This window comes from Schistocerca nitens, chromosome 2 (genome assembly GCF_023898315.1).
Source record: "Schistocerca nitens isolate TAMUIC-IGC-003100 chromosome 2, iqSchNite1.1, whole genome shotgun sequence".
In the NCBI taxonomy this organism is placed as follows: Eukaryota; Metazoa; Arthropoda; class Insecta; order Orthoptera; family Acrididae; genus Schistocerca; species Schistocerca nitens.
In genome coordinates this window covers 1030537107-1030546387 of record NC_064615.1, presented here as the reverse complement: position 1 = coordinate 1030546387, position 9281 = coordinate 1030537107, and positions in this window count along the sequence as shown.

The following is a 9281-nucleotide window of genomic DNA, read 5'->3' as shown; positions in this document are numbered from 1 at the left end:
AATTTGATGCTAAATCACAGTAAGACTCAGTTTTTACTGTTTCTAACTCACAATTCAACAAGAACCGATATTTTGATCAGACCGAATGGGCATATTATAAGCGAGACAGAACAGTTCAAGTTCCTAGGCGCTCGGATAGATAGTAAGCTGTTGTGGAAAGCCCATGTCCAGGACCTTGTTCAGAAACTAAATGCTGCTATATTTACCATTAGAACAGTATCTGAAATAAGTGACACTTCAACACTAAAAGTAGTCTACTTCGCATATTTTCATACGCTTATGTCGTATGGTATTATTTTTTGGGGTAATTCTTCTGGTTCAAAGAGGGTATTTTTAGCTCAAAAACGGGCTGTTAGAGCTATATGTGGTGTAAGTTCGAGAACCTCTTGTCGACCCCTATTCAATAGTCTGGGAATTCTGACATTGCCCTCACAGTATATATTTTCTTCAATGTCGTTTGTTGTTAGCAATATTAGCCTATTCCCAAGTGTTAGCAGCTTTCACTCAGTTAATACCTGGCAGAAATCAAATTTGCTTGTGGAATGCACTTCCTTGACTCTTGTGCAGAAAGGAGTGCAGTATTCTGCTGCATCCATTTTCAATAAGCTACCACAAGAATTCAAAAATCTAAACTGAAGAGTTTCCTCATGGCTCACTCCTTCTATTCTGTCGAGGAGCTCCTAGAAGAGCTAAAAAATTAAGCAAATTCCAGTCTTACATTGTTGATTTTCTTTATTTAAACTTACGACTTGTCACCTGAATATGTTTTTTTATATTTCATTTTATCTGTTTCTAATATCGTGTTATAATTTCATGTATTGACTCGTTCCATGACCATGGAGACTTCTCCTTAATTTGGTCCCACGGAACAATAAATAAATAAATAAATAAAACGTCGGAACTGGAGTATGTGGCAATTGGAATCACGGACAAATATCAAGCTTTGCCAGAAATTAGGCTGAAAGAGCTCGACAGCATAGTTGGCTGGAGTGGCCGAGCGGTTCTAGGCGCTACAGTCTGGAACCGCACGACCGCTATGGTCGCAGGTTCGAATCCTGCCTCGGGCATGGAATGTGTGTGATGTCCTTAGTTAGGTTTAAGTAGTTCTGAGTTCTAGGGGACTGATGACCTCAGAAGTTAAGTCCCATAGTGCTCAGAGCCATTTGAACCATTTTTTTTTTCGGCAGCATACGATTACAAGACTAGACGTAGACCTCTTGAGCACGTCAAATCATTCAAATATTTAATTAATACAAAGAAGAGTTATGAAGTACAGAGGACATATAATACAGATATGTTTATCCTCTCGGCAAAACTCCTGTGTCCGTGTTTGGTTTCAAATAAATATGTTTTGAATATGATTCTGCCTTCAGAAATACTTAATTTTTTGTATTTTTATTTAAATGCATTTCAGTTATATCTGGTCATAATCAGTGGTATCTCCTTTTTTTCATATAGCTTTCAGTCATCTGCAGTACGTATGATATTTCTATACAGTTAATCATCATCAGCTTTGAACGTTCTAAAATTAATTGGAAACACCGATATTTTGGTATTCATACTTTGTATTGTGGTTTTCATTAAATTTCGCGCTATGTTTTCAACTGACGTTAATCCAGGTATTCAGCACCAAACATGAATTCTGTTTCGTACTACAGTTTACTAACATATCGCATTCCGGCAAGAAAAATAACACAAGTCGAAAACGGCACCGTTAGTTTGTCACTGAAAAATACGTGTGAAGTGCCCAACTGTGCACAAAAAATATAATAGAATTTACTGCCAACAATACGTAACTGAAATTTACTTGAAGCTTAGACTGTTTCAGCATATGTTTTGTAGAATTAATTATAGAAGTCGAGTTTTCTCAGTTATTGCATTTTTAGTTGTATTAGTGATCTTGACGAGTTGCACTATGAACTCAAGAAGTTTTCAACGCAAAAATGAAAATGCTGTAACAAGCACAGTAATCACTTCGTGTTCCACAACTAGGGATATTTAGGAACTATGTGTAAACACCTAAAGAATGAATGCTACGACAAACGTACAGAGGTGACGAACTGTATCGAAATATCAGCTGTGCTGTAGAAGACATACAGATTTTTTTTAAGCCATCAGTTTCCTGACTGGCCCCATGAAGCCCTCTACGAATTCCTCTCCTGTCCCATCCTCTTCATCTGAGAGTAGCGCTTATAACCCACGTCCTGTATTTTCTGGATGTACTCCAATCTCTGTTTTCCTCTGCAGTTTAACAGCTCCCTCTAGTTCCCCAGAAGATACACCGTGACTTCTCAGCAGGTCTTCTACCATCCTGTCCCTTCTTCCTCTCAGTGTTTTCCATATATTCCTTTTCTCGGTGATTATCCAAAGAATCTCCTCATTCCTTACCTGATTTTCTACATTCTTCTGTAGCAGCACATCTCTGATGCTTCGATTCCCTCCTTTTCCGTCTTTCCACACATTGCAGTTTAACAGCTCCCTCTAGTTCCCCAGAAGATACACCGTGACTTCTCAGCAGGTCTCCTACCATCCTGTCCCTTCTTCCTCTCAGTGTTTTCCATATATTCCTTTTCTCGGTGATTATCCAAAGAATCTCCTCATTCCTTACCTGATTTTCTACATTCTTCTGTAGCAGCACATCTCTGATGCTTCGATTCCCTCCTTTTCCGTCTTTCCACACATTGCTGTACTCCAAACGCATATTCTCAGAAATTTCTTCTTGTGATTAAGGCCTATGTCTGATACTGGCAATTTTTTCTTGGGCAGGGACGCCCTTTTAGCCAACGCTACTCTGCCTATTATGTGCTCTTTCCTCCGTCCGTCATGGGTTACTTTGCTGCGTACGTAGCAAAATTCCTTAACTTCATCTACTTCGTGGTCACCAATTCTGATGTAAGGTCTTCCGCTGTTGACATTTCTGCTCCTGTTCATTATCGTAGGCCGCACGGGATTAGCCGAGCGGTCTTAGGCGCTGCAGTCATGGACTGTGCCGCTAATCCAGGCGGATGTTCGAGTCCTCCCTCGGGCATGGGTGTGTGTTTTTGTCCGTAGGATAATTTAGGTTTAGTTGTGTGTAAGCTTATGGACTGATGACCTTAGCAGTTAAGTCCCGTAAGATTTCACACACATTTGAACATTATCGTAGACTTTCTTACATTTACTCTCTAACCATTTTCAGTACTCATTAGACTATTCAGTCCATTCAGCAGCTAATGTAGTTCTTCTTCCCTTTACTAAGGAAAGCAGTCACTTCTGGGAATGTTGTCATTGACATCCATTCAGCTTGAATTTTAATTCCACTCTTGCTTCCTCAATGGACAGATTGAACAGTAGGTGTGAAAGATTATATCTCTGTCTTACACCCTTTTTAATCCGAGCACGCCGTTCTTGGTATTCGAGTCTCATTCTTCTTTCTTGACTATTGTACGCATTATATATTACCTGTCCTCCCGTAAACCTATTCCTATTTTTCTCAGAATTTCGAACATATCTCACCTTTTGACATCGCCGAACGCTTTGTTCACGTCGATAAAACCTGTGAACGTATCTTGATTTTCCTTTAGTCTTGTTTCCAATATCAGTCCCAGCGTCAGAATTGCCTCTCCGACGCCTTTAGCTTTCCTAAGGCCATACTGATTGTCGTCTAACATTTTTTTCTTTTCCATTCTTCCATATATTACTGTTGTCAGTAACTTGTGTTCATGAGCCATAAAGCTGATTGGGTGATAACCCTCGCACTTGTCGGCACTTGCAATTCGGAATAGTGTGGATGATATTATCAGAAAGTCAGACGGTATATCACCAGACTCATAGATTCTACACACCGACAAAAATAGTTCAGGTATACATGCCAACGTCTCAGGCCGAATATGAGGAGATAGGTAAAGTATATTAGGATATCCAGCGGGTAATTCTATATGTAAATGGAGATGAAAATCTAATAGTCGTGGAGGATTAGACTGCGATTGTTGGGTAAGGAGTAGAAGAGATACGGCAGAGTATTGGCTTGGTAGTAGGAATGAGAGAGCAGAAAGCCTAATTGAATTCTGCAATAAATTTCAGCTACTAATAGGCCGGGAGATACAAAAATATTTTAGTTAGATTATACTACGATCAGCAGTAATTTCCAAATGAGATACTGGATTGTAAGTCGGACGCAGGAGGAGATACAGATTTAGATCACAAATTAGTAGTGATGAAGAGTACTCTGAAGTTTAACACATTAGTCAGGAAGAATCGGTGGACGAAGAAGTGAGATACGGAAGTACTAAGAAATGAAGAGAAACGCTTGAAGTTCTCCGAGGCTTTAGAAATAACGGTAATGAATAGGTCTGTAGACAGCTCAGATGAAGATCAATGGCCATCTCTAAAAAAAGCAATCACAGAAATTGGGAAGAAAAACATAGGTACAAAGGAGGTAACTGCGAAGAAACCATGGGTAACAGAAGATATGCTTCAGTTGATAGGTGAAAGGGGGAAATACAAAAATGTGGAAGGAAATTCTGGAATACAGAAACACAAGCCACTTAGGTATGAAGTTAATAGGAAATGCAGGGAAGCTAAGGCAAAATGATTGCATGAAAACGTGAAGAAATCGAAAATGAAATGACTGTCGGAAGGACTGACTCAGCATACAGGAAAATCAATATAACCTTCGATGAAATTAAAAACATTGGTTAACATTAAGAGTGCAACGTGAATTCCAATGTTGCACTGTTGAATTGAGGAGAGAACAGACAGATGGAAAGAGTACATTGAAGGCCTCTATTGGGGGGAAGGGACTGAACCCGTGGTCTAGGGGTAGCGTCTTTGATTCATTATCAAAACGTCTTCGGCCCCGAGTACGATCCCCGCCACTGCCTAAATTTTGATAAATAATCAGCATTGGCGGCCGAAGACTTCCGGCATAAGAAGTCAGCCTCATTCTGCCAACGGCCTTGTCAAAGAGGGCGGAGGAGCGGATAGAGGTTCTGGGCACTCTCTTGTCCTAGGGGTGGGAAATTGCCCCTAAAGGCGGAAGAATCAGCAATGATCAACGACATGAGGATGCAGAAGGCAATGGAAACCACTGCATTAAAGACACGTAACGTGTATCCACAGGACATGTGGCCTGTAATTGAAGAAGTGTCATGATGATCTCTCCATTGGCAAAAGATTCCGGAATAGTACCCCATTCGGATCTCCGGGAGGGAACTGCCAAGGGGGAGGTTACCATGAGAAAAAGATTGAATAATCAACAAAAGGATAACGTTCTACGAGTCGGGGCGTGGAATGTCAGAAGCTTGAACGTGATAGGGAAACTAGAAAATCTGAAAAGGGAAATGCAAAGGCTCAATCTAGATACAGTAGGTGTCAGTGAAGTGAAGTGGAAGGAAGACAAGGATTCCTGGTCAAATGAGTATCGGGTAATATCAACAGCAGCAGAAAATGGTATAACAGGTGTAGGATTCGTTATGAATAGGAAGGTAGGGCAGAGGGTGTGTTACTGTGAACAGTTCAGTGACCGGGTTGTTCTAATCAGAATCGACAGCAGGCCAACACCGACAACGATAGTTCAGGTATACATGCCGTCGTCGCAAGCTGAAGATGAATAGATAGAGAAAGTGTATGAGCATATTGAAAGGGTAATGCAATATATAAAGGGGGACGAAAATCTAATAGTCATGGGCGACTGGAATGCAGTTGTAGGGGAAGGAGTAGAACAAAAGGTTAAAGGAGAATATGGGCTTGGGACAAGGAATGAGAGGATAAAGATTAATTGAGTTCTGTAACACGTTTCAGCTCGTAATAGCGAATACCCTGTTGAAGAATCACAACAGGAGGAGGTATACATGGAAAGGCCGGGAGATACGGGAAGATTTCAATTAGATTACATCATGGTCAGACAGAGATTCCGAAATCAGATACTGGATTGTAAGGCGTACCCAGGAGCAGATGTAGACTCAGATCACAATATAGTAGTGATAAAGAGTAGGCTGAAGTTTAAGACATTAGTCAGGAAGAATCAATACGCAAAGAAGTGGGATACGGAAGTACTAAGGAATGACGAGATACGTTTGAAGTTCTCTAACGCTGTAGATACAGCCAGAAGGAATAGCGCAGTAGGCAGTACAGTTGAAGAGGAATCGACAATTCTAAAAAGGGCCATCACAGAAGTTGAGAAGGAAAACATAGGTACAAAGAAGGTAGCTGCGAAGAAACCATGGGTAACAGAAGAAATACTACAGTTGATTGATGAAAGGAGGAAGTACAAACATGTTCCGGGAAAATGAGGAATACAGAAATACAAGTCGCTGAGGAATGAAATAAATAGGAAGTGCAGGGAAGCTAAGACGAAATGGCTGCAGGAAAGGTGTGAAGACATCGAAAAAGATATGATTGTCGGAAGGACAGACTCAGCATACAGGAAAGTCAAAACAACCTTTGGTGACATTAAAAGCAACGGTGGTAACATTAAGAGTGCAACGGGAATTCCACTGTTAAATGCAGAGGAGAGAGCAGATAGGTGGAAAGAATACATTGAAAGCCTCTGTGAGGGTGAAGATTTGTCTGATGTAATAGAAGAAGAAACAGGAGTCGATTTAGAAGAGATAGGGGGTCCATTATTAGAATCGGAATTGCTTTGGAGGACTTACGGTCAAATAAGGCAGAAGGGATAGGTAACATTCCATTAGAATTTCTAAAATCATTGGGGGAAGTGACAACAAAACGACTATTCACGTTGGTGTGTAGAATATATGAGTCTGGCGACATAGCATCTGACTTTCGGAAAAGCATCATCCACACAATTCCGCAGACGGCAAGAGCTGACAAGTGCGAGAATGATCGCAAAATCAGCTTAACAGCTCATGCATCGAAGCTGCTTACAAGAATAATATACAGAAGAATGGAAAAGAAAATTGAGAATGCGCTAGGTGACGACTAGTTTGGCTTTAGGAAAAGTAAAGGGACGAGAGAGGCAATTCTGACGTTACGGCTAATAATGGAAGCAAGGCTAAAGAAAAATCAAGACACTTTCATAGGATATGTCGACCTGGAAAAAGCGTTCGACGATATAAAATGGTGCAATCTGTTCGATATTTTGAAAAAGTTAGGGGTAAGCTATAGGGAGAGACGGGTCATATACAATATGTACAACAACCAAGAGGGAATAGTAAGAGTGGACGATCAAGAACGAAGCGCTCGTATTAAGAAGGGTGTAAGACAAGGCTGCAGCCTTTCTCCCCTACTCTTCAATCTGTACATCGAGGAAGCAATGATGGAAATAAAAGAAAGGTTCAGGAGTGGAATTAAAATACAAGGTGAAAGGATATCAATGATACGATTCGCTGATGACATTGCTATCCTGAGTGAAAGTGAAGAAGAATTAAATGATGGATTGAGAGTAAATCGGAGAAATACGAAGGTAATGAGAAGTAGTAGAAATGAGAACAGCGAGAAACTTAACATCAGGATTGATGGTCACGAAGCCGATGAAGTTAAGGAATTCTGCTACCTAGGCAGTAAAATAACCAGTGACGGACGGAGCAAGGAGGACATCAAAAGCAGACTCGCTATGGCAAAAAAGGCATTTCTGGCCAAGAGAAGTATACTAATATCAAATACCGGCCTTAACTTGAGGAAGAAATTTCTGAGGATGTACGGCTGGCGTACAGCATTGTATGGTAGTGAAACATGGACTGTGGGAAAACCGGAACAGAAGAGAATCGAAGCATTTGAGATGTGGTGCTATAGACGAATGTTGAAAATTAGGTGGACTGATAAGATAAGGAATGAGGAGGTTCTACGCAGAATCGGAGAGGAAAGGAATATGTGGAAAACACTGATAAGGAGAAGGGAAAGGATGATAGGACATCTGCTAAGACATGAGGGAATGACTTCCATGGTACTAGAGGGAGCTGTAGAGGTCAAAAACTGTAGAGGAAGACAGAGATTGGAATACGTCAAGCAAATAATTGAGTACGTATGTTGCAAGAGCTACTCTGTGATGGAGAGGTTGGCACAGGAAAGGAATTCGTGGCGGGCCGCATCAAACCAGTCAGTAGACTGATGACCAAAAAAAAAAAAAAAAATGAGGGGGAGGACTTGTCTGATGACGTGAGAGAAGAAGAAACAAGAGTCGATATAGAAGATATAGGTATTACAGTATTAGAATTAGAAGTTAAGAGTTTTGGAAGACTTATGTTCGAATAATTCAATCAGAATAACTGTAATCGTTGGGGGAATCGGAAAATCTCATTTGAAAGCTAGTGTGACCAATTCTAGGGCACATCTCCAAAATTTAGGCCCCTTAACAAATAGGGCTGACAGCAGAATTCAAAGGAATTCAAAGTTGCAGTGCTAGGATTATAAGAGATCGGAATGTATTCGCTGTGAGATATTCATCCGTCGTGTTTATGCACACAGCGTTATTCAGTTAGCTAATGGGCCATGAGAAAGCTACCGGCGTTGACAGAAGACCGGCCACAAATCCTGGCACTCGGCGGTTGGTAAGACAAGTCGTGTGCGGCACTCCATAAAGCCGCAGGCGAGCTCGTTAGCGTTTGACGAGGCCCATAACGGCTAGCGGTATATGTTGATTGTCTTATTATGGAAATACACGACTGTGACTAATAAGCATCGCGTGCGCGCCGCACATTATTTTCGTCTTTATCCGACTCGTAATAAGATTCGCTACCATACACGGTAATGTTTGAAGCGTACTGGGTACTCAAGGTGAGAAGGTTTATGAGATTAGTGGTGAAATCACAATAGCAACTACAAAAATAACAACAACTGGTGCTATTACTACTACTAGACTACTACTAACAAGAACATTTAATTTTATCACTTATATAATTTGTTCCACAGTTACAGCACCGTCATTTTTAAGGATTTAGCCTGTTTACCAAGCGGTGCCCACGTTCCACGACCGTTTGAGATGAACATCTTGACATCCGAATATCGTTTTCGTGCCGTCTCATCCGCTTAATGATAGCTAATGGACTTAACTGAAAGTAGAATTTACCATCAAACCTTTTTTTACAACTTATTAAATGATGATAAGAAAAATAATTTATTCCACTGACTGGCAGAAATTTTTACAGGTGCACTTTTTCCTGTTTGTAATCTCATGGTTGTAAAATACTGTTGCTCAAAACGTATACAAATGACCTGTTGGACGGCGTCTTTTCGACTCAGTGGCTGTTTGCAGACGACGTGTATTACACGGCGAGGTGATATCGTTAGAGACTTGTGAAGAAAGGAAGAGGAGAAATTGCAGATGATCAGTGCCTGGTATG